Source organism: Falco rusticolus, chromosome W (assembly GCF_015220075.1).
Source record: "Falco rusticolus isolate bFalRus1 chromosome W, bFalRus1.pri, whole genome shotgun sequence".
NCBI lineage: Eukaryota > Metazoa > Chordata > Aves > Falconiformes > Falconidae > Falco > Falco rusticolus.
In genome coordinates, this window is record NC_051209.1 from 10638907 (window position 1) to 10664089 (window position 25183).

Genomic DNA, 25183 nt, shown 5'->3' on the forward strand with positions numbered 1-25183 from the left:
TTGGGGGGGGTTGTTTGTTTGGGTCTTCAATTTTTCACTACACTGGTACTGTCTACTATATCTGTTATGAGAAACATATACCTGAAGGACATCAAGATATCCTGAACTTATAAGGGTTTTAATCTTTTGGGTATGGAACAGGGTATTTTTATGATTGATATGTTTAGTGTTATCAAGTATGTAATTTTTTAAGCTTGTCTTTAAGTTTTGAAGTAGTTACATAGTTACAAGCTCATGTATTCAGTAACTGTTACTACAGTGAGCAAGGGAATATACACTCTAGACAAAGTGATTATTTAATATGAAGTGGATTTTATAAGACTGCGGGTTTAGTGCAGCCTTTTCATACATTTTTATGACATTTTAGGAGATGCTAAAGCTCCTGGTGTTCACTGAAACAATCTTTTTACTTCAACAGAACAAAGTTTGTTCTCTGTGTGTTTCCCAGATACTTTTTTTTTTCCCGTATGGTTTTCCTGGGGGTAAACATTAAAAGTGTAAACTATATTGATCTGAAAGTACCTTTCCCATCCACATGTAGTATTCTTAGTACCTGTGGCACCTGTTCCTTACAGGCAAAGGAAGGTAACAAAAACCTTACCCTGAACTGTCATCTTAGCTGACTTCAGTGTCTTCCTCCCCTGCCTCAGGGGAAGCAGTGGTGCACATGGCCCATGTTCTGACGACAGGACACCTTTCCTTTGTCAAAATGCTAGTGCTCATAACTGAAGTACAGAAATTGCATGCTCACTGAGGATTTGTAGCTGCAAAATTAAATAGTAACATGAAAAGAAGTAGCAGAGAGTCTAGAGCTAACCACATGAGCTGAGCTGTGGCTGCTTTTTGCTGGTCTGCTTCAAGGTCTAGTCCTGGTTGCTCAGCTAGCTCTCTAGATGCTGAAAAGATAACCTCCTCCTGTAAGAGATACATGTGTGGTTTTGGTGCTACCCTTACCAGGTATCTGGGTCAGCAGTAGATAATTTGGCCAAAGGGCTGTGCTTAAGGCACCACCATGTATAAACTGGAGCTGAAAGTATGAGCTGAGTTTCACCAGATGGTACAACCAGACATCCAAACCACTGCAAGCTCTTTAAATTATCAGTTTACCTGGTTCTGACAGAAATAGCTTGGAAAGTGAATAGCATGTAAGAAATGGAAAGAAATTGTGATTGTTTCAGCTTTTTTACTTGCAAGTGGAGATAGTGGGTGAAGGCACGTGTGCAAGTATGCTGATTATTAAAACAGTAACATTTACTGTCATGTCTGTTAGCTTTTATTCACAGACCAGCATCACCTCTGCTTCCAGACTGGTGAGTCCACACAAGCAATGAGTTACTTCTTAGGGCAATGCATAGTTTAAACCACTTGAGCAGCCAAAACAAAATTTACTGAAGTTAGCAGTGGGAGGTGCAAATGATGCCCTTTCTGAGCCCTAGAAGTGGGTTCAAGTGGTTTTGCCACTTCCCTTGGGTTTTGTTTTGTGGGCAGGCCAAGTCCTAGGCCAAGAAGGGTGGAGGGAGATGCTGAGATCTTGCAGACTGGCAATTCTATCCATCCTGGCAATGATGATGTTTCCTATTGCCAACATACTGTGGGAGATGCTGCAGGACAGGGGAAGGGGGACAATACTAACAAAAATCTCTGCTCCAAGTACTATGTAGAGAAATGAACCATTTTTTCTCAGCTTCACATGCCCAGATAACCTGAGGAGTGGTAATTGGAACCCAATCAGTACATCCCATGGCATTTAGACTATGTAACAGCTATATATTAGTTATTCTTTGGTACTTCCTTTTCTCATATGGCATAAACCAGTCAAGAACAGTGAGTGATGATTGCTTGAAAGCTGATGATAATTGCATATTAAGGAGCTACAAGACTGAACCCACTGACATTGCTAAAAACATTTTAAGGTTGCTGTATGCAAGACACACAAAGATTACTGTTAGTAAATGCAGTGTGTAAAATACCTTGCTTTAGGGCAGGGGTCCTCAAACTACAGCCTGTGGGCCAGATACGGCCCCCCAGGGTCCTCAATCCAGTCCCTGGTATTTAGAGAACGTGCCCCCCCCGCCAGGGGTTGGGGGGGAAAACCAAGCAGCTGCAGATGACTGCCTGCCACTTCATCCACACTGGCCCCCTGTTTAAAAAGTTTGAGGACCCCTGCTTTAGGGCTTTGAATGAGGAAATGCATTTCAGCTGGAGGATATACCTTACAGAACAGCTACCCCTTCAAGGCTGCAACTAAATTGCTTGGGAAAGAAAAGGTCCAACACCAGCATTCTTTGTAGAAGAGTTTGGGGATTTTTCGAACTTTAGAAAGGTTCTTAATGACCATGATGTATGATTTTTTTTTTCTTATCAAAACAAGACTGAAATGCATAAGGGCTGGAATAATGACCTGAGACTGTGGGGAAACTAAAGGCTCATGTCCTTCACCATGGGCTGTGAAGATATCATGAGCATAAAGGGAGCTGGGGGACTCTTCCAAGTTCTCCATGCTCCTCTGGCTGATGGTTAAGCAACACAGAGGAGGAATCTACTTAAAGGGAAAGGGAAGAAGTCTGAACAATTATGCACAAGGGTAGTCTGTGGGAACTAAACTTTGAGTATAGGAAGTGCCATAAAGTTTTAGGTATTATGAAATATTAGGACTATATATGTTTGATATCTGTTGTACCCCCCAAATTTATAAATGTATTTGGCTCTAATCTCTCTGACTCCTTGCTGCTTATAAAATGAGGATAGTAATACTTCCTACATGAGCACAGGTGTTATGAAAACAAATTGTTTATGAAACGCATCAGTAACACTGTGATGAATGCCAGAAAAAAAGCCCACCAGGAGAGTAATAATTCTCTTTTTACATAAAGGTTTGGTTATAAGGAATAGCAAGGGTAGTTTTGTCTTCTTTATAGAAACAGAAAGAGTAAGCTACTTCTTAACTCTTCTCTTCCCCCCCCCCCTCCTTTTTTAAAGGAAACAGACTAATTCACTTAAATATAATGAGAGCCATGCCTGCCGTAGCCTACTTTTTAAACAGTGTCAAGCTCAAGGAAGATCTGTCTCATTTCTTCATCTCCTTTTCTTGGCTCCAACAATTAAACACAAAGCTGAAAAATACAGGTTTTAATGACAGAGCTATTTCATATGTCAAATGAGAAACGGAGGCTGCCATTTTCATAACAGAAAAAAGTGTTAGGGCAGGGAAATTTTTCTTTTCCTTTGTGGCCCCCTTCTAAATTCTCATCAGCATCATGCAAAAGATAATGTTAAATAGGGAGACCAGATGTATGTCTAAACTCTTGCCCTCATTTTTCTAACTGGCTTTCATTAGGAACAAAAATTTAAAATACTTCTAAAAAATAACCAATATGGTAAGGTGAACTTTTCAACTAAATAAGAGCTCTTTATAAAAAGACAATATTAGAGATTCCTGTGTTAGGCCAACAGACTGTTTTACTGTAGTGATACATCTATACATGGAGCAGTAACTCCATGTTTACTTTTGATAAGTAGTGGCAGAAAGTTTGAGTTGCAGCAAAAATGAAAGTAACAAGCAGTCAAAATTCTCACTTGTTAAAGAAAATCTAGAAATACCATGCTACAGATCTTAGGTTTGCTGTCCAGTGTTAGGCTTTTTCATCTCTACAGACATTAGCCCAAACTTTAAAATATGGCTAGGTTATTTTCCCCTTTTTCAGAGACAGGGACTGAGGCAGAGAGTTTAAGGACCTGGATTTTATCTTTATTTAAGCTTATTCCACCATGAATCCCTGGATTGCTGATTCTACTCTGTTCCTTATTTTGTGTTCGCAACACAAAGGCTGACATTCATGTTCATAGTAGAAATGCATATTGAAGGGTAAAGCGTAATTCTGTTTATTTTGTATAGCAGAGTATGTCTCCAACATAGATGTATATGTATGATAGATTAAATGATTACTTTAATGCTAGTTAAAGATACAGAAAATAGAAGAAAAGTTTACAGATGTGATTGAAAATAGACAATATGCAATTCTGTCTAAATACAGAGGTATTGGAATGTGGCTCCTCTTGGTAAGACACCCTTCAGCCAGTGGAGTCAAGAAAATTAACACTGAAAATTAATTGTTCTTAATGAGCAAAGCTAGGAGCTGCTGGTAACCCATAAGCTATCCTTTGGAAGAGTTTGGGAACAGTTTGTTTTATCATGAAAGTTAAATGTTTTAAGTACTGTTAATATATTCACCACTGATACCAGCTGGAGAAAGCCTGTCCTTTAGGGAGTGCACAGTCTGAAAGCCAGCAGATTTTGCATATGGATTCTAAATTCATAATTTTAATTGCTTCCTTCTTACATTGTTCAGCTTTTATGGATGAATTAGTGTTTAGGAGAGTTTTAACTGAAGAAAAGGTATTCACTCAGGAACAAAATAAAAATCCCTACAGAAAGGCAGGAGAAACAGGTCTTACATTGGAAAAAATGAAGAGACTATTGCAATCAGGGATTCAGGGATTTGAGTAGATATTTGCAAAGACAATGAGAAATCTAAGGCTGTGGATGTCTCTACAAGAAGTGATACCTCTTCTGGAGGTTACTAAATCTCACCAGCTCATGTGAGCATTCTATGCAAAATCACCCAGATTAGCTTTACTAGCTTAAATACAAGATTTCAGCCATCCTTATTGATATTATCTAAAGTGTACACTGGAGTGTTTGAAGAGCAGCTAAGCTCCATCTGGGGGCAGTGACGAGCAGCTGGAGACAGGAGGCTGTTCTGCCAGTGCAGGAAAGAATGTTTTCATTCCTACTGAAATCAGGGACATTTGAATATCTGGATTTCTCAGTACTTGAGATGTAAAATTTTCTAGGGACACCGAGATCAGACTTCATCAGAGTGTATTCAGGAAGAATTTTAAAGCAGAATTTTTTAGTCCTTTGAAATATCTGGTACTGCCATTGAGAGAGGTAGGACATGAAATCATGTAAAGACTGGCTGGTATAGATTATTGGGTTTTTTTCCCTTTAGACGTGCTTCATAACAGATCTAGGATGTTTTAGAAGGAAAAAGAATTAAAGGGAGTGTTAAAAGGAGTGTTATTTGATACAAAATACTAAAATAATTTAGACTTTGAACAGAGGATGGAATTTTGACCCCAAAACCTAAGTGCAGCAGTCCAGGATCTCGGTTATGTATTCCTTGTATTTCTCTCAAACTGACAATGTAAAGTAGCCAATTTATTCACACTATCATTTTAATTTCTATCAAGAGTATCATTTCAGCACCTTATAAAAGTAATACTACCATAGAACCTAGTCCAGGAGAAAATACAAGTTGATTTTATGGATTGTGCCAATCCTGGAAAAAGTTGCAGATGTCAGTTTTACAGAAGACTGAAATAGCCAAAGGAAGAAGTCAGTTGTGGGATAAAGAGGAAAAGAAAATTTTAAAAGAATTCTTTGTACTGCTAGCTGCAATGGGGAGGCAGGAGCACTCTGAATTCATATAAGCTCCTCATTTTATGTGCCCTGCAACTACCTTATAAACTCCTCCTTTTATCTGCATAAATTTCAGAGCTAAAACACTAGTATTGGAACTGTTCCTACTGGATAGTTTCAGCAGACAGTTTCTGTGGAACAGCAGTCTATCAGTGGCATCTTTACTACATTTCCAGGATGCTCCCTCTTCCACAAGATGGGCACTTTCAGAGGGCCTCTCTCACCTACAGACATCCAGTCTGTGGCAGTTTGAGAGCTGTAGGTAGGCGTGGTTTGTAGCTCTTGGCCTAGAACAGGGAAGTCCTACAAAGCTATGTCACATGTAACCAGTGAACTTACGGTACAAAAAAAATAAGTCCCTACTCATTTTTCTCTGGCTGCTTCTTTTATCAGCTTTTGGTGGATCACTTCAAAGCGGTCAAGCAGGCCATGCATCCCAGGATCAGGAAGCAGCCAGTATTGCTGTGTGGCTTATGACTGAGGAGCTCTGCTGCATGCACAGCCTCACCATGGCCATTTGTTACACTTGACACTTGGTTGGTGTGTGTCCATTAATTAAAAATGTGTTAAGGCACAGGAAAACAGGACCGAAGAAAACCTTGTGGGAATCCTAATATAGCCCCTGTTATCACCAGTGCTCATCATACAAATTTGTTCAGAAGTTTATCAAGTTCAATTAAAACCAGGTAGGTTCTGCTCACCATACTACTTAGGTGAAGGCTGTTCCACAATCTCACTCCTCTAAGGGCTACAAGTAATTCTTATTTTCAGTCAAAATGCATTCATAGTCAGCACTACTCTTCCCACTCTTTTGCCAGTAGTGTCCTTCACTGCCCCACAGCTTTTCTTCTTTAGAGTTCATTACCACAATGTACATGTGGGGAACAGTTATATTATCTTCCTTTTTTTTTCTTCTGCTAAACTTAATATGCCAAGTTCATTGCTAAACAGAGAACAGTGGGGAAATGTAGCCCACCATCTTCCTGCTGGTTCTGGACACAAAGCAATGTAGCTACATCCACATAGGCTAATAAGCTATGCATCTTTGTGGAGCATATTAATTCCTATGTGACTCCCTGGAAACATAGCTGTCTTGCTTTCCAAACCCAAATTTAATATCTTTTGGGGGACAGTTTAACTTGAAGTATTTTTTTGTGGTTTTCTTGTTGGTTCTGTGTAGACATGCTCTTTTCTTGTAAGATAACACTTTCATTCTCCTGCCCTTCTAGAACTGCTTCTAGGTGCCTGGTATTAAACCAGAATTACACACCATGTCCCAGGCCTAAAAAGAAGAATTCTAAGACTGCCAAAACTAACAAATTCTCCAAACAAACCTTACATGTGCCACTTGTCAAAGGCCACCCTCTGCCCAGTAAGTAAAAGAAATGTGGACTATAGAAATGGGCCTGGTTTACAGTGTGTTTGACAGGGCAGAGTGTTGGAAAGGTTGAAGTACTCTGTTAAGAGTGATGGTCAGTATATAGCTGATGTAGACAAAGGTGAATTGAAACAATTTATCACATAATGTTTTACTTTCATTGGTTTCCATATGAGACTTCTCTTTAAATTTAAAAGAAGAGTATTGGTTTATGGGTGTTTTTGGGAAGGAACTAATTTTTCCCACTTTCTGAAAAATGTTGAAATGTCAAAGCATTTTTCAGAGTCAACATGAAATACTGAAACAGACTTTCCTACAAAATCAAAGTCCAAAATAATGTCACTTTAGAGTAAGCAGGGCATTTTGTGGGAATTAGAAATATATAATGAAAAATGTCAAAATTGAAATATTTCTTTACTATATTAATCTTAACAAGATGTTTCTATTTTTCTTTTTAAAAAGTAAGTATAAAAATAAATTTTATTATAATTTTTAGAAAATTAAATTCAAGATTTGGTTGAAACTCATTACTTCTATAGGAAAATAAAATTGAATGATATTTTCAAATGAAATAATGTTTGGTCTTAAAAGTTCTCTATATAGCTTACTAATTTCAAAATCAGAAAGGAATTGGTGAGTGAGCAAATAAATGCTCAGAAGAGAGTTATAGTATTCTTTGCCAAAATAATCAGGCTCTTCACTAACACGATGCTAAACAAAGAGAATGACTATATTTTGTTTTGCACAAGCCTGTGTCCAAGTCCTTGGTCCAGACAAGCAGTTTGACCGTCTGTAAATTGTCTGTTAATACTTGAGGCTCAAGGCACTGTTGTCTGTATGACTGAAGGAATAGACAGTTCCAGCCAGTCATTAGGTAGCTTCAGTCCCTAAGAGTTACTGAATTACTGAATTAGAAATACCAGAGAATTAGGGGGCGTACCCATAATGGCTTAACACTGCACACAGAACTGTTGCTTTCCATCAGAAACCTGCCCGTGCATCTTTGTCTTTCTATCTCACATGTAGAAAGGAACAGGCAGCACTCTACATTTACTTCCTTGGCTTCATTCCCCAGTATTATCAATGGGGTTAGGGTAAATGTTAGGAAATATGCTTGTTTTCTCCTCCCCAAGCAAAGCATTGCTTCTCCTGAATTTTTTCAGGAGTAGCAAGACAACTGCCATTTGTTCTGGATACAGTGCAAGCTGAGGAACCAGGACTTATTCATGAAGTTGTATCTTGTTTTATGCTAAACACACATTTGTATTTAGAAAAACACTTTAGGAAACAGTGTTTTATGTGTATTTGCATTTAATATAATCTACACCGTTCTCTTGCTTCTGTGTTGAGGAGGGGTGAAAAGAATGTGTTGACAATTTTTTTTTTCCATGTTGTAACAGATCTTTTCACTATAGTACTTCCTGATGCCTTTAGGTATAATTTCACTTGTTCCTGCCATTCTAAGGTAGATACACATAGATGCGGTGCTTAGGGACATGATTTAGTGATGGACTTGACAGTCCTGGGTTAACAGTTGGACTTGATGATCTCAAAGGTCTTTTCCAACCTAAATGATTCTATGATTTTATATATCAACCAAAGCTATTCTTAGCACTCCCCTGATGCATCAAGATGTCATAAGAGTGTGGACTGTTGCAGATGATATATGGAAATAATGGTCACCACAAGACAATTTTTTTTTCTGTTTTCCTTTTACTGTCTGTATGTCTGGCTTTAATCAGTGACTTCTCTGTGAAATGCTGAATGTGAAAAGCTCTTTCCTCTGATATGAGCCTGCAGATTATAGGTGAAACTGCATTAAGCTACTGTTCAGAAAGATATGCCAAATAATTTCACTCTGCTCACATATATTGCAACAAAATAGTTAGAAGTAGATAAGAAAGGCAAGACAAGGCCCAGAACAATAAGATAAGAGATGGGAGATCTGGTTATTTAAAATTATAAACAAAAATGTCATTGTTGACATGCATCTCATGAGTATTTTCTTAGCAAAACTATTTATATAAGATGACCAGGTCTGACTGCTCAGCTGTAGAAGAGCATTAGGTGACTTGCAGTGCTACAAGTGTAGTGAAACCATGAGAATTAAAAAGAATAGGAGTGTATGTGTGAGTGTGTGTTTACAAATAATAGATTAAATAACAGATCCTATCCCTGGAAGTGTTCAAGGCCAGGTTGGATGGGACTTTGAGCAACCTGGTCTAGTGGAAGGTGTCCCTGCCCATGGCAGGGGGGTTGGAACTAGATGATCTTTAAGGTCCCTTCCAACCCAAACCATTCTATTATTCTATGATCTTATTTTACTCAAGGTGATTTACTGAAAAATAACTTTTTGTTGTTTTGTTTTGGAGTGGTTTTTTAATTAATCATTTGGCTTGTTATCTAGCTGCCTGGTTTTGTTGTCATGGCTACAGTTGTTTTGCCTATATACACACATGCACGAACATACATTGTATGGGATTTGGAGGAAAGATTTAGAGTGGTTTATGGAATTTAGCCACGTGAAAGCAAGGGCATTCCTGTTAGAAACCTGGCTTCAGCTAGTGTCTGCCTAACCCACTGTTGAGTCTAATGAATAGCAATGGAGCCTGGTATTAAGAAGTGCAGGGAATCATCAAAGGTAATAAAATTGAGATTAGACCAAAGCAGCATCTGGGAGCGAAGTTTTAAGTAGCAGGCAGGAATGTGTACTAATTATTGCATTGTTAATATGTTACATGTGTTGGTTGAGTAGAGATTGTGTGACTAAGGGCAGGCAGTAGCACAGCCTGTAGCCCTGGATTTTATCTATCACAGATTCTGTAATAAATTTCCAGCTGCTTTATAACTTTCCTAATACGACATATTCCCATGCAAAACCTGACTGAGCACACCACTTCTTTCAGATGTTACCAAATTTATGTAACAACCATTTGGCTTCCTGCTAAACTGGATTGAAAGCTTTGAAGAGACAGATTGACATGTTTCACTGCTACTAAAATATTTACATTGTATACATCAGACACTCAAGTTTGTCAATGTGCTTTGATGGTTTCTTTCCTATATATACAGGAGGAACATTTAGTTGAGATGATGTTGCAGTGTTGCCTTCAAACACAGCATTCCAAGGTGTCTTTTATCCTTAGAGAAGACTGTTCTTCCTTTTTATAGATCAGGAGGCTTTGGAGACAGTATTGTTTTGTTTTCTGTACAAGGTGTACCAAAGAAATACATAGCAAGCACACTTCACCAGCTAAAAAATCCTCTTCATCCTGAATTTTACGTGTATATTTTCTGAAGTATCAAAGTTGTGAAATTAAGCATAATACTAATCAACCTGTTGAACAGAATAATATTTAGTGTTTGTCCTTCAAGTTTTCAGAGCTATAGCAACATTAGCTAATTAATGTTCTGGAAGCACAAGAAGCAATAAAAGTCCTGTAGTGCTTTGAATATGATGTAGCAGGATAACATAATCAGCTTACATGTCTGCATGAGAAATAGTCTTGAATATTAGCTGGAGTAATAGTGTAGTAAGTGAAACCATCATTTTTCTCTGTGAAGTCTTCCAAAATTGAGGCTTGATTTTGCCATTAATATCTGTTTAAAATGCAGAAAATTTACCTGTTATCATTATTGCTGTTTGCATCATTCTGTTTATGTCCTATTCTGCTCCCAAACTTCCTTGGGCTATCTTCTATCAATGAAAAATCATAAGATTATGCCAAGTGTCAAGGGAATTTGCCTCTCACACCTAGTAGCCTTGTGAAGCTCTTATGGAAAATTTTTATTTCTTATGTCAGTCTGAATGTTGCCTTAATGTTAGGGAAATATTTTAATTGTTTTTAAATTATACGAAATAGAATTTGTCTATCAAGATTATTTGTAGGTATCAAATACTTCATGGACAGTCTACTAATGTAGTTGTCAAGCCATTATGAAAACTTTTGGTTAAAGTGAGTGAAAAGTAGAGAAGCACTGAAGGACCTCACATCACCATCCCTTTGACCTGGGAATGGAATTGCATTTATGATTTGATCAAGAGCATATGTCAGGAACAGTCACATTTTGTTGTGTCTCCCATCACAGGACTATTGAGAAAGAAGGTAGCAGGGTACAGGCCACCAGCTTTATTATGGTGGTCTGGACGTGCCCTATGATATTTGGGATTTCCTTACCCCAATCTTAAGCTATCCAATGATCAGATGCTATTACACTAAAGAATTTACATTTGAAAAGAGAACAGAGAAGTATGCTGTAGCTCTTTTGGGCTTTGTCCATTCTCCTGTACATTATTTTTGCCAGGCTACTGGGACTCTGATTAGGTCTTTCCTATTCTCATTTTGCTCTCAGACTCTAGTAGTAAGAAAGTGTGATTTCTTTTCCCCAATTTTGTGGATTTTGAAACATATCTTGTCACTATCCATTTTGCTTTGTAACATATTTTAGACACAAATACCCATCTGATTTCAGTGGTAGCAGTGGCTTGGTCAGCCTCCTTGTTGCATAGTGGGAACACTTCTGAAATCTTGAAATGTTTCCTGGGCTAGAGAGATGGTTTCCCACCCAGCTCTTGCTAGCAGTCACATATTTATCCTTGGAATCCCCATATGGCTTTGTGGGTGGTAATGTGTAGAGGGTAGCTTTCCCACCACAGCAGTATTCCCCAATACAGATTTATTTAATACTATTTATTAGGGCAATGAAGCTGGTGAAGGGTCTGGAGCACAAGTCTTATGAGGAGCAGCTGAGGGAACTGAGGTTGTTTAGCCTGGAGAAAAGGAGACTCAGGGGGGACCTTATTGTTGTCTACAACTACCTGAAAGGGGAGGTAGGTCTCTTCTCCCAAGTAACAAACAACAGGACAAGAGGAAACGGCCTCAAGTTATGCCAGGGGAGGTTTAGATTGGATATTAGGAAAAATATCACAGAAAGAAAAGCTATAAACTCCAGCCATTTTGTACAGCCATTTTCAGATGCCACATTTCATAATTACATTTCACGATTCCTTTTCAGCAAAGCCAGCCAAATGTTTCATTGCAGTCTCTTTATTAATGAAACGTCCCAATACAGACCAATTTTTTCATGATGCATTGGTGATATATTTGCAGTCAGTCTGTGAGCATGTTGTGTGAATACATTTCAGCCCTATGCTGAAGCACACACTGCAATGTAGTCCATCAATTTCAGTTTTCATTTATTCTCTTTTCTGTCACTTGACAGTGTTTCTGCTTACTTACAGGATTAGTGGAAAATCATGCATTGGGATATATGGTAGAAAATTTCTGTGGCACGGAGAGTGATGCAAAATCAATTAGATTATTATTAGTAGATATTGTTATTTTTAGGGATATATGGATGTAAACATATGTTTTATCTGATGTCACCAAAAACAATCATGTTTTCCATAGATGTTAACTAAAAGTTGGCTAAACACAGCTGAGCTGAAAAGATACACATAATTAGTGAAAAGCTTTGAATACTTTCTGAAAGACATCCTTCTCTGGTTCTAGCTGTTACTTCTTTTGTTTTGCATGTCTCCAGATGGAAAATAGTTTAGACCAGATCCATCCATTAGACAACATTGACATCTGTCTTGTAGGTAGAAATATGAGAAGGGAAGATGAATGGTGCCTCATGCCTGTGCTGAAATATATAAAACTTAAGAGAAGCAAATTCACCGTGTGCCCTTGGACTACATGAAGTATTTACAAAAGGTCACTTTAATTTTGCCTGCATGTATGATCCTGTAAATTTTCTACATCTTTTTCTATATCAGAAATATTAATTACTAGCTAGTGTGCTTTATAAATGTTAAATATAATTTGAGAGTATGAACAATTTGATAGCTATGCAACAATTTGGCTTCTGATGGAAAATATACCAGGGATTTCACATCCAGTTATATGTACTGAAGAGTTTAGGAGTACATTTCTAAATTATATGTGAAATTCTTAATATATATGAAGCCTTCATAAACAGTATTTCAGTAGCTAACATCCATATGGTTGGATCTATATTTTTTCATCACAGACATAGTGAGGTACATATATATATGATGATATATTTAGTACATGTGGAATGGCTAGAAGACAACGGACATATTATGAGCAATCCAGACCAAGTAACTTTGTTGTAAGAGCAGGCTGAAGCTGTAACAAGCTGCAGGTGTTGTGAAGGTCATATGCAAGGCCAAGGAAGACAAAGAAACTGTGTATTCACAGAGAGATAAGAGAGTTGGACAGAAAGATGAGGAAAAACAGGATGCCTGCACAAGGGGGGAGCAGTGTGTGGGCACCACACCGGGACCAATCACAGGGGAGGTGGAAGTGTGTGAATGAGTAGTTTTAATCTATCACCTTTTACATAACAAAGCGTGCGTAGCGTATGTATTTTTAGCTGAGAGTATAAATTGGTGTGTGTCTATTAATAAAGTGGCAGTAACTTGACCACATTGGTCATATAAGTTGTGTCCGAACCTTCCGCATCAACAAGTGGTGCCCGAACAGGGACCCTCTCGTCCATGCTTCCAGGAGCGAAGAGGCAGCTCAGAGGGGGTGGAAGAAGCCGGCTGTAGTAGGCACTGCCCCGGTGCCTGGAAGATGCGCGCGCGCAACCTTTGGAATCTCGCCCTGATCAGGTGAGCGGTCGGGGAGGAGATGGGGTCCACGCTAAGCAAAGAAGAAGCAGCAGTGGTTAAGCTCCTCCAACATATCCTCTCTAAGAGAGGGCTATCTTATGATGAGGGAAGCCTGAGAAAGTTGCTGTCATGGGCTTGGCAGCGAGGACTGATCCCCTCAGTGAGCGCGGCTTTTGAGTTAACGACTTGGGATAAGATCGGTGCAGCACTGTGGGAGGACATTAGTTCAGGCTCTAAAGAAAGTGTAAAATTCTCCACAATGTGGAGGTTGATTTTAAAGACTTTGAAAGAAATGAAAGCGGTCAGCAGACGATTGTATGATGCTGCCACAGAGGGGAACTCCATGTCGGGAATGCATTTAGCACCTTGGTGGCAAATTCTGACTATTCTTTGCCAAGTGTGGACTAATTCTAATAATGGTGCTAAACCAGAGGAAGCTGTAAATTCCATGAACAGTGCGACTCTTCTCAACACACTGTCAATGATGGCGATTCCGTCCACACCTCCTCTACCCCCAAAGCTTCTGTCACTGATTGCAGCAACCCTCACAACACAGGAGCAAGCGCAGGAACAGGACAACTCGGACAATGATTCCATTGACACTGATAAACCTTTTGATCCAGGTCCTGTAGATCTGGAAAAGGAGCTAGACACCCACCACCCTGCATCTCCCCCGATGCATTGACTGTATTTTCAGGGAGGGTGAGGTCTGAGGGATTGGTGGCAGGAATGTAAGTGGGAAGCGCTTAAGCGAGGGGATTTGGGAGTCACTATGGCATGTTCAGTATTTTGTCAGACAAATCAACCTCGAGAGTGGCAGCCTTTGCAATACGAGGCTGTTAAGGAGTTAAGCAAAGCAGTGCAGGAAGGGAGGATTCATAGTACATTCGCTATGTCCCTTCTTGAAGTGATGGCAGAGCCTTATACGCTCACACTGCATGATTGGAAGTCATTGCTTTGTATGGTACTAACTCTGATACAGTATATGATGTGGTTATCTGATTTTTGTGAGCTATGTGTAGTGGCCTTGGTTGAAAACCTTAATTGGGGAATTGCTGTTAACTAGGAGCAGTTGGCTGGAGAAAATAATTGTGCTGATTCTGTGACTCAGGCAAGGCATCCCAGGGACAACTATTTGCAAATGAAGGAGATGACTATTAAGGCAGTCAGGATGCAGGAGTCTTGCCACAGTCTTGCAGGGTTCTAGAGAGTCACTAACTTTAATACTACCTTTATTGATCGGCTTCAGAATATTTTGCAACAACAAGTCGAGCATGAGGAAGCTCAAGGGTTGCTTTTAAAACAACTAGCTATGATAATAATGCCAATGAAAATTGTAAACAGGCAACTTTCACAATTGCAACCCTAACGTGTCAAATGATTATAACGCAGAACTCACAGCAGACTGTAACTCTCAGGCTGAGTTCTGGAATGCAGCATAACACATTTTTTTTTTTTTTTTTTTTGCTTCTCTAATCTCTTCTGTAGAGTAGTACACACTCTTAACTTGCTTAGTGATAAATAGGTGTCTGCATGCTTCTAGTGATATATAGCTATGTAACTGCATGAATGATTTCTGCCCTGAGCCTGGTGGTACATGCAGCTGCGTTTTTTGTCCGGGTCGAGATGTAAATATGGGCATCTCTGTTATGGTAAAGTGTCTCTGGTTGCATATTCAAAAAAAAAAAAAAAAAGAAAAAACAAAGGGAGAAATGAAGGGAATGACCTCAGAGGCATGTTCAGAGAAAGCATGTTATGTTTTGAACTTTTTGAAAATCTTTGTTGATCATGTTGTGCCTACCATTGTGTGGCACTTTGTGTCAATTGGTGACAAGCAGCAAAAGCATGAAGGTGTCTTAGTATGCATGAAATGCTCGTACCAGGCATTGGTCAGGACCACATGAATTGTTAACTTGGGGGAGAGGTTATGCTTGTGTTTCTACAGATGAAGGTCCGCGATTGATACCAGCTTGCTCTGTGCGGCCTAAGCTTAGCGTACCAGACTGTGGGAGCTCTGCTGCCGCCAGTCAACCCAACAACTAATGTGTGGTCTCCTTACTGAACCAGGCCTTGTTTGGTGTGCCCTTCCTGACTAACAGATGTTGTTGCAAAAAAGTGAATGTATGTGGGGAATGAAGAATCTTACTGAAAGCCTTGATATTTGGGATAATTGATTACCTCTGTATAATGTTAACCCAAAAGAAGTTGATATTGTTTGCACTTTGAATGTTGATAGTTGTCTTTATGTAGATGCTAATGCAGTGAAAGGCTATGATGAGACCATGACACCCACATAAGTCAACACATGAACATGCTGATAAGCATAATGTGTTTAAACGCAATATAACTTTGGATGAAGCATGTAATGATGTAGTTGATTTATGGAACTGATGGGAACGTATTGCAGCGGTTCTTCTCTTATCCGGAGTAACAGCAGGGAAAGCATTAAAGAATTAAATCACCTTGTTTGTTAGGCAGTTAAGAATGTGAGTCAAATTTGCCACTGCTTTTTGTTGTTGGCTCAAGGACATGGCTGTGAGGATTTGGATGGTATGTGCTGAATGAATTTTAGGTGCCCCATTGCAGCAACATGTTACCAAAATCTGAGAAAATGTCAGCCATTTTGGCATCCATTCACTCAATTGGCAGTATTGTTTGTTTGCTATTGTCTTGGTTGCTGTCATGTTTGCAAGGGTCCTGCAGAACATGGCAAACCTGGTACTAGCTGTTCAAAAACAAAAAGGGGAAATTGTAAAATTATACAGAACAGAGACAGTGGGTTGTTTTGACACTGATAATGTGCACTTTTGGCCTTGCTTTGATGATGTGCAGCTGAGATCCTGCAGCAAAGAGTTAAATAACTTTGAGGGAGTATGAGAAGAAAAACTAGGATGAGACAGAAACAAAAGAGGAATGTGATCTCACCTCTAGAAGATAAGGAAACAGCATGAACAGTAGAGAATAGCCTACAGCGAACAGCACTAAGGAAAGTGTTTTATAAACTTGACTGATCACTTGAACTCTATTCATAAGCAGCTTGCTGAGTTAAGAAAAAATGTACAGGCCATAAAGATTGAGAACGGGTTAATGGACTGGCTTTCAAGCCTTGGGTTAGGGGGCTGGTTACAAAATATAATCAAAGGAGCATTGATGGTATTGACAGTATTGTTGGTTTTAGTATTATGTATTCCTTGTTTGTTTCAATGCTTACAACGAGAACGCATGTTTAAAACAAACGGGATTTGGATTGCTCAAAAACAAGAAGGGGGAGATGCAGGAGGGGGCCTGGAAATCAGGACCATAAGTATCAATCAGTTAGCTGAAAGGAATGTGCTCAAGCTTGTAGGCCACAAACCCTGGGAGGACAAGGAGGGTGAATAGATAACAATCAACAGGATGAGTTATGCTGAGAAAAGATAAGGGAATGAGGAACAGATGGCGCCAAGGAGAAGTAACAGGATCTGTTTAAAGCGCGCAGCTTCTGAAAACATATAAACTCGTGATTGTGTACAATAAATTGACATCTTGCTTGCATTAAGCGCCGCAGAGTTGCTTATCTTTCTTCACTGACTAGAGGGAAAAATGCAGACTAATTGTGCTCCTGAATTAATTGTTTCTGTTACGTGTCAAGATGTATACTAGTGTAAAGTGATTCCTCTCATTCTTGTAACTAAACTTAAACTCCTTTTGGAGGACTTTAAACTTATACTCCTTTGCTCTCACTATTGCATCACTAATGAGGTTCTCTCTTCCCATGTATCCTAGTGCTGCCACCTTTCCATTTACTTGGTCTACAGAGGAGTGCTGGTTGAGTGGTCCTTGCTCTGCTCTGAAATGAAAGTCATAAAATCAGTAGATAAGGAAAGGAGAAGTAGCTTATTTTTCTTTAATCCCTTTGTGGGTCTGAGAAAGGTCTCTAATAATTAGTCTTTTATATGGTCTTTATGCACCATGGAGATTTCACATTTCATGTTGATATTGTGCTAATGCAGGAAGGAGCAGAGGTCCTGTTTCCACAGCCTTCCACAAGTTTGGATGCTTATCATCTGAGGCTTATCCAAACACATTAGATGTGGGAATTGGACTGGAAAGCTCATGGGATATTCACATTCTGGCTATAGTTGATCTAAATATGACACATTAGCAGCTTGTTTTGTGGTCTTTCAGTACTTTCACTTTTGATTTAGAGCAGGAAGGGTGGAGGTCTCGGCAAATATTAAATAATAATAATAAGCACTGAATTGATTTAAACTTCAAATAATATTTTTAGGTTTAAGTCAAAGCTCGAGTTATGGTTCAGGTTGGTTCTTATTTGAGATTTCTGCCCATAACTGTGCCATCAGGAGTTGTGAGATTTGTATCTTAAACTGCCTTCCAAAGACAACCACAAAGTCTATAAGATTGGATTTTAGTGGAACTACTTTGCTTCATTGAAAAAGCTTCCAAAGGCGAGCCTTGCTTAGACCATCTTCAGTTTCTTAGGTTTGTTTCATCTTCTACTCCACCATCTTCTTCCTGTTGTCAGCAATTCTTATGCAAAACAAATAAAAGATAGGAATAACAGTATAACTTCTGATTTGGGGATGTTTTCAACTTGCTTTGTACATATGTAAATGGTGAAACAAAATGGAAATAGTCAGGGGCACTTTTTCAAAACCTCGTGCAACCAATCTTCTCACTGCCTCAAATCACCCTTTTTCAAGCCACCTACTAAGAGCAGCTTTTTGAACTAGCAAATCTTTAATGTTATACCTTATCACCAACTTTGACCCAAGCCAATGCTAGTCAAAGGAACCCCTTCAGAGAATCTCCCTGGAGGGCAACCAAACCAAAGTTCTGAAAACTCAGTTTAGAGGAACACTACCAAGTTCCCCCCTCTCCAGTTACAGGCCCAGCAGCTTCTTGTCATGATTTGGGAAACTGGACAGTTTCAGAAGCTCTCAGTCATCAACACATTCCATTCAGCTGAACTCACTCTTCATCTGCAGTATTTCTGCAGACAGAAGAAAAGGCAAGGGAAGGGACTTCCTGTGGATTGTCACGTATATGGGATCATTTCTGAAAGGGGAAGGCTCAGAATGGGGTAGGAAGATGCAAGGTGGTCCTGTTTCTCTACATTGAGGACTGCAACTAGGGTTGCAAATGTTTAAAGTGCATTTTAAGAACTTATTACACAAATGATGCAGCTACAGAAAAATGGTCACTGCCTCACACTGCAAAGAAGCTGAATTTGGTTCCAGAATCCAGCGGTTCTCATTGCAGGGTATGTTTGGATCCATTGCAGTACTGCCTTGATAATATATTTGATACTCTGTCAAGTTGTCTGTTTCCTAACAAATTGCTTGACATAATTTCACACAAGTTCTAGGACATTTTGTAATTTTTTTGCTTCATGTTATCATCATTTTTATAAGAATATAGGACATTTGGAATTAGTGTACAGAATGATGTAAGAGCAATTTTTCACTTTTATTTTTTACAGTCCCTCTGTGTGGAGCAAGACAGCCAGTTAGCTTTCTCTTGCCTTGTCATTTATATAATGATCACTTTTATAAACTATAAAAATTAGGTTTAAGTTAAATATATTTGGTTTCTATTGGGAATATGTTTCTAAACTTTGGGACTTGTAAAGAGAGCATATACATAGCTACAGGGCACATCTCAAGTTGATATTTAAAATTTTTCTAATTATAATGAGTTGGAAATGGTTTGGGTATTGAAAACCATGCTTTTAAAGTGGATGTGGTCAAAGTGGATTAGTTGTAATTGTTGAAGTTTCCAGAGTTATGGCCGTAAAATAATAGTATGCAATCTGTTTTAAAGCCATAATGGAGGCTGCAGAAATATTATTATTATTATTATTATTATGCTTTCCTTTCCATGTTCTTAAAGAGCATAGAACCAGAAACAGTTAACTACTAATGAGAATTTCCCCCCCAAGAATATTAAGTTTTTGTAGTGCTTATTATCAAGCCTAATTACAAGTCAAATTATACCATGGAAATTATTTACTTTACACATTTTCTTGGAGTGAAAAGATTTAAGCCATAGAAATGCCTGAGCCCAAGCAATGGTATAAATTCAGATACAAGAAACATATAAAGTAGTATTTGAAATGCCTTTTTTGTTTCAGTCTTCACAGAAAAGAAACAAGAGCTCCAAAGAGAAGCTAACATAGTTTGGAATACAAAAAGAACAATTCTAAAATGAGTTGGGTGATTTATCTGTTTTTTACTTGATAAAATTTATTTGCTCTACTAAGTAGGTTGGCCAAGCCTCTAGAGATTCATTCTGAAAACTTGAGGAGAAAAATGACTCCTCCAATGACTGAGGAAGTAGTAAATATAATACCTCTCTTTATAAAGGGAAAAAAACCAAAAACCTAGAGACACGTCAGCATATCCTGAGAAAAAATATGGGAAAAGTAATTTTTAAATAAATGTTATAAGCACCTAAGAAATTATTAACTAAAGAGAATTAATCAAATAATTAATCAAAGAGGTAATACCAAACCAACCTAATTTTCATCTGTGATGAGATGAAAATCTTCATGTATAGGAGAGAAGCAGTAGATACCATAAATTTGGGAAAAAATTTTTAAACTAATGTCTCTAATAATATTCTCTTAACCAAGATCAACAAGCAAAATGTAAGTGAAAGTCTTATAGTATGGAAAGCCATACTCAGGAATTAGCAGTTTTTCACTGCCAATCTGAACAGAAGCATCAAGTTCCACAAGTCTCTTCAAGGTATCTCCTAATAAAAAAAATTAAAAATTTGAATGAAAGAATTGAAAATATGGTTATAAAAGTTGAAGGCAATATGAAACATGGAATAGTTGCAAGGATTCTGGAGGACTGAATAAGAACTCAAAACAACACTGACAAATTAGAGAAATGATAAAATAAATAAGAACACTTAAAGAATATGAATCTTTACAGAGTTAATCTTGAGAACCCATGGAAATTATGTTTTTTATTGCAGTAGTATAGAAGTCCAATTGCAACCCATGACTCTACTATATAAACCTTGAGGAAAATACAAAATTTTGTGTGCCCTCAAAAATTCAGTTTCATTAGATGGTGAAAAAGCTACAGTTTTAAGCTTCATGCTGTATGTCTCAATTTCTTTTTCTTATACATTCCTGCTGAATTTAATAATGTCTCAAGAATAATCAAATACATATTTTCACCATTATATCAAAGTAATTTGGTTTAAATCCAGTCTATTTCAAAGTTCTGGAAAGTCCTTATGACTTCTGCTTGTAGATCCATGTCAGATGAGGTAGTGCTCTCACGCTGACCTCTGAAATTTGTGTCTGTATCACTGACACCTATGAAAAGATTCCTATCACACTCATGACAGAATCTCATCCTGAGAAAAAGTGTAAATAATGCTGAATAATTTGCAATCTAGACAAAAGCTAGTTCTGTGCTTGTAACTAGCATGTGCCTCCAGTGAAGTCTCTGGGGTGCACAGATAGTAGCAGGTGAGATAAGTACCAAATTAGATCCCTGTTATCCAAGGGGTAATATATCAAGAGTATTGTATTTATTTGAAAGAAAAACAGCTATTGAAATCCCCCCTTCTCCCCTCAAAATACTGCAAAGGTTAGAATATGCAAAATTATCACTAAAAATTATATCACATTTTTCAACTTCCAAATACACAAAACACACTCAATGAGAATAAATCCAGGATAATTGGTGATCAAAATGATCCAAAGAATCCAGCTATGTTTGGCTCAAGTAAAATAGTATAAGTAGGTATAATCTAGCTAGTTACTGTGGTATATAATGCAAATATACTAACATTTCTCCTCATGACCTGATTTCTGCTGCCTTATTTGGGATATAATAGAGTGAGAGACTGTAACCAAACTTTATCAGGAAAAAATTAGTATATTTTCATTAATTATATTAATACTTCTGTTGCTTTAACTTGGGTATTGTATTGAAGACAAGTGTATCTCCATCATTCAAGTGAAAAACAGTAAAACTGGGTTAATTGAGTGCAAGTTTCTTATGTAAGCACTGTTCTCTTTCAGCTGCACTCAAAAATTTCACAAATATAAGAGTCGATTGAAATGGTCTAATATGCTGTTATTGTTACAAAGATAATGTTACCGAAATCTCAGAATGAAGAACTTATCGACACCAATGTGATGTAGATAAGCAGACACTTCTTTATTAACGGCCGGGTGCGTGAGTGAGTCTTCTCACGATCAACGCACACCAAGTCTCAAAATCAGACACCATATATAGAACTTATTCATACATATTCATTAAGTATTCATGCATAACCATGATATTTCCCGTAAATCATTAACATATTCTCCTCCTATATCCGATTCTGCGCAGTAGTGCTTAGAAAAGTCTAGAAATGGTTCTGGGGTACGATTTGGGTAGGTGGTATATGAGTCGGTGGTCGCGATCTCCCCCTGCCGGAATTACCCTGTACTAAAGTTCACGGTTTCTTGGCAGGTAACCACAAGCTGTTCCAGTCGACTCTCCCCAGTTTCCATTAATCTCATATTCTGACATTTCAATACACTTTCTACATACAGAAGACTGGTCAAATACAAAGAAACCTTTCAAACCCTAAAGTTATTACCTAAGTTTTAACAATGATTCTAGCCCATTCTTCTGGCCTTGGTACGGGATGTACAGAGGATCTCATAGCAGCTTTTACTATATAACTGTAAGTTTCATTAAAATATATTTCTTATCCTTCTATATTTCTATTTTATAAAATGATTTTATAAAATCAATTAATCAATCCAATAAAGTCAATCAATCTTAACTTATTAGCAAATCTGTAACATTTCCCCCCTTTGAAAGTGTTGAAAATCATTTTTCAATACTTTCACATTATTTACATATCATTTGTTTCAACATATTTTGGTGGTGGACTATGTCTTGATGGAATAGTTGGTACTTCTCTCATACGATTGACTGAAATTCTATTGGTAAACTGTTTCTTCAAACATGCATATACTAGCATGATCATCAGAAAGACAATTAGTAACAGAAACAAAGTTTTGATTAGGGATTGTATCCAAGAGCTCAAATTCCATCCCAGTTTGTTAAAAATTTTCCCTAACCAGTCTTCTGACATATCTTCTTGAATTGATTCTGTTTCTTTTTCAATTTTATCTAATAAATCCAAATCATGTTCCACATCTTGTGTGACGTTTGAAATGTGGATACAACAGTCGTCCAGCTTATCCTTGAGATATCCACATACTCCATGTTCTTTAAGTAGGAGCATATCTGGTGCCATTCTATTTTATAAAGTCATTCTGGAGGCCGCCTATAATTGAATATTCAATTCCTTAAACCCCTTTTTGGTAACGTTTGCTAATTTTTCCACTCGACCAGTTAACTGATAGAGCCATGCTCTGTTTCTGTATGAAGCTATAGGATTTAAAAGCGATTCAATTGCCCAGCCAATTTTCACTCCTGTAGATGGTTCATTCCAAATATCATCATTTGTCTCAGATCTCTTTGTTCGTTTCAATTTTAAATTCTCTAGGGGTCCTCTAAATGGTGATTTCTTCCAAATTGGACACAATGTTGGCACGCCTAAAGTAATTTGTTTCACCTTACCATCTAATGGTAAATGAGTTGTCCAGGTTCAATCACTTAATGCCCGAACTAAATGTCCTGGACTTTGAATAGTAGATTTTCTGCAACTAAACAGAGTTCCTTTCCTGAGTGTAAAAGTACCGGTTAAATTGAGAGTATTCTTAAGATCTCGACAGAAACAACCATATTTCAAAGCAGCAGCCAAAGGAGGAATTCTTTGAATTGTTAAGTCTGCATTGCTGCAGTCATACACTTTTTCACATTTCCACCATGGTACTATCTTATTTTCCTTTTCTCTCAATAAAGTTGTTTTATCATTAACTAAGGGTAACACTGCAAAAACTTTTCCATCCCAGGTGAAACACCAAAAAGTTCTGGCCATGTACTGAAATTGGGAAAATATGGACATAGACTATATAGAGCCCCATTGTTCTACTAATTGCATACTTTGGCCAGTTTTGTTACACTTCCATTCCATGATACTTTTGCTTACATTGGTTTTAAGTTGTTCATCATAAGAACACCATCCTAACTGGGGATTTGGACCCCCAGGAAGAAGAACTCGAGCTATGGCACTAGGTCAGGATCCTGTTATAAAATCATAATTCAATAGTTTTTTACAATCTGTTTCTTTACCTGGCGACTTCCACTGTTTTCTAATAACCTTTACTTGTTCATACCATTGAGTCACTGGCCTTTGTTCACAATAGGTGGTTTCATTTTTATGTTCCAGATTGGTCAGATTCATAGTTAAAATTCCCCATGGAATAGATTCACCTACTGCCCTCGATATTGGCAAACAAGCAGTGATCTGCGTGACATTTTGTAAATTGGCAAATCCTTTAATCAATCCTACCATCAAATTTTCCTCAGCCATTTGTTTGGGAATGTCAATCACTTGTTCTGTTTCTACTTGTCTTTTGTTCCTGTCCACCAAGCCAGCCCATGATCCCACCAACACTACCGACCAAAATAAAATCCAATATAAAAATTAGACATGTTTCAGTGTCAATTTTAAAGTCTCTGGGTCACGATTGACAATCTTCCATGGAGTAGGTGCTTTCTTCACTCGAGTATAATGTATCCAAGCATCTGATTCTGCTATCTTGATAGCTGTAAAAGTGGTTAACAGTATCTGGAAAGGTCCTCTCCAGCGCTCCTGCAAAGGTTCGGAGGTCCAGGTCTTCACATAGACATAGTCTCCTGGTTGGAAATCATGCACTGAATTTTCCTGGAATAAAGGTCTATTCCAACTTACTGCACTCCGAATTGCAGCTGAAGTTTTCCTTAGAGAAAGCAAATAGTTATACACATCTTGTTTTCCTTTTACATGTATGTTTATATTTGGTTCTGGAGACTCATATGTTTTTCCATATAATAATTCATAAGGACTGACTGAGGTTCCACTCTTTGGCTGTACCCTGATTCATAATAATGCCAATGGAAGTGCCTGAGGCCACTTTAGACTGGTTTCTTGACAAATTTTACTTATTTGTCGTTTCAAAGTTTGATTCATCCTCTCCACTTTCCCACTAGATTGTGGCCTCCAAGATGCATGTAAATCCCAATTAATACCCAATGCTTTGCTAACACTTTGGACTACTTCAGCAACAAAGTGTGGACCTCTGTCAGAGGAAATTCCAATAGGAACTCCAAATATCAGAATTATTTCTTGTAATAACCACTTCACTACTTCTTTTGCTTGTGTGGTGCGACAGGGAAGGGCTTCTGGCCATCCTGTAAAAGTATCAACCCCTACCAGGATGTACCGGTACCCATTTTGTCTGGGTAGCTCTGAAAAATCTACTTGCCAATAATCTCCAGGTTCTGTACCAGATTTCAATCTACCCATTTGAACCTTTTTCTTAATCACTGGATTGGTTTTCAAACATAGTTCACATTTTGCAGTTACCATTTTAGCTATTCCCAACATTTTAACTGATATTACTTGTTTTCGTAAAGAAGTTACAAAGGCTTCTGCCCCCCAGTGACATTCCTGATGTCTTGTTTGAATTATCTCTCTCATCAGAAGAGGTGAAATTACTACTTGTCCATTAGGAATTATCCACCACCCAGCTAGGTTTTTCTTAGCATTT

At 38.0% G+C, this 25183-nt stretch overlaps 1 long non-coding RNA gene across 1 annotated transcript; it reads left to right on the forward strand.

Moving 5' to 3' along the window:
• LOC119140638 lies at window positions 1–24347 on the forward strand. Its single transcript, XR_005101664.1, has 3 exons — window positions 1–12; window positions 5749–5757; window positions 23701–24347. It is a non-coding gene; the product is annotated as an uncharacterized LOC119140638 (long non-coding RNA).
• Window positions 24348–25183: the final 836 nt, after the last annotated feature.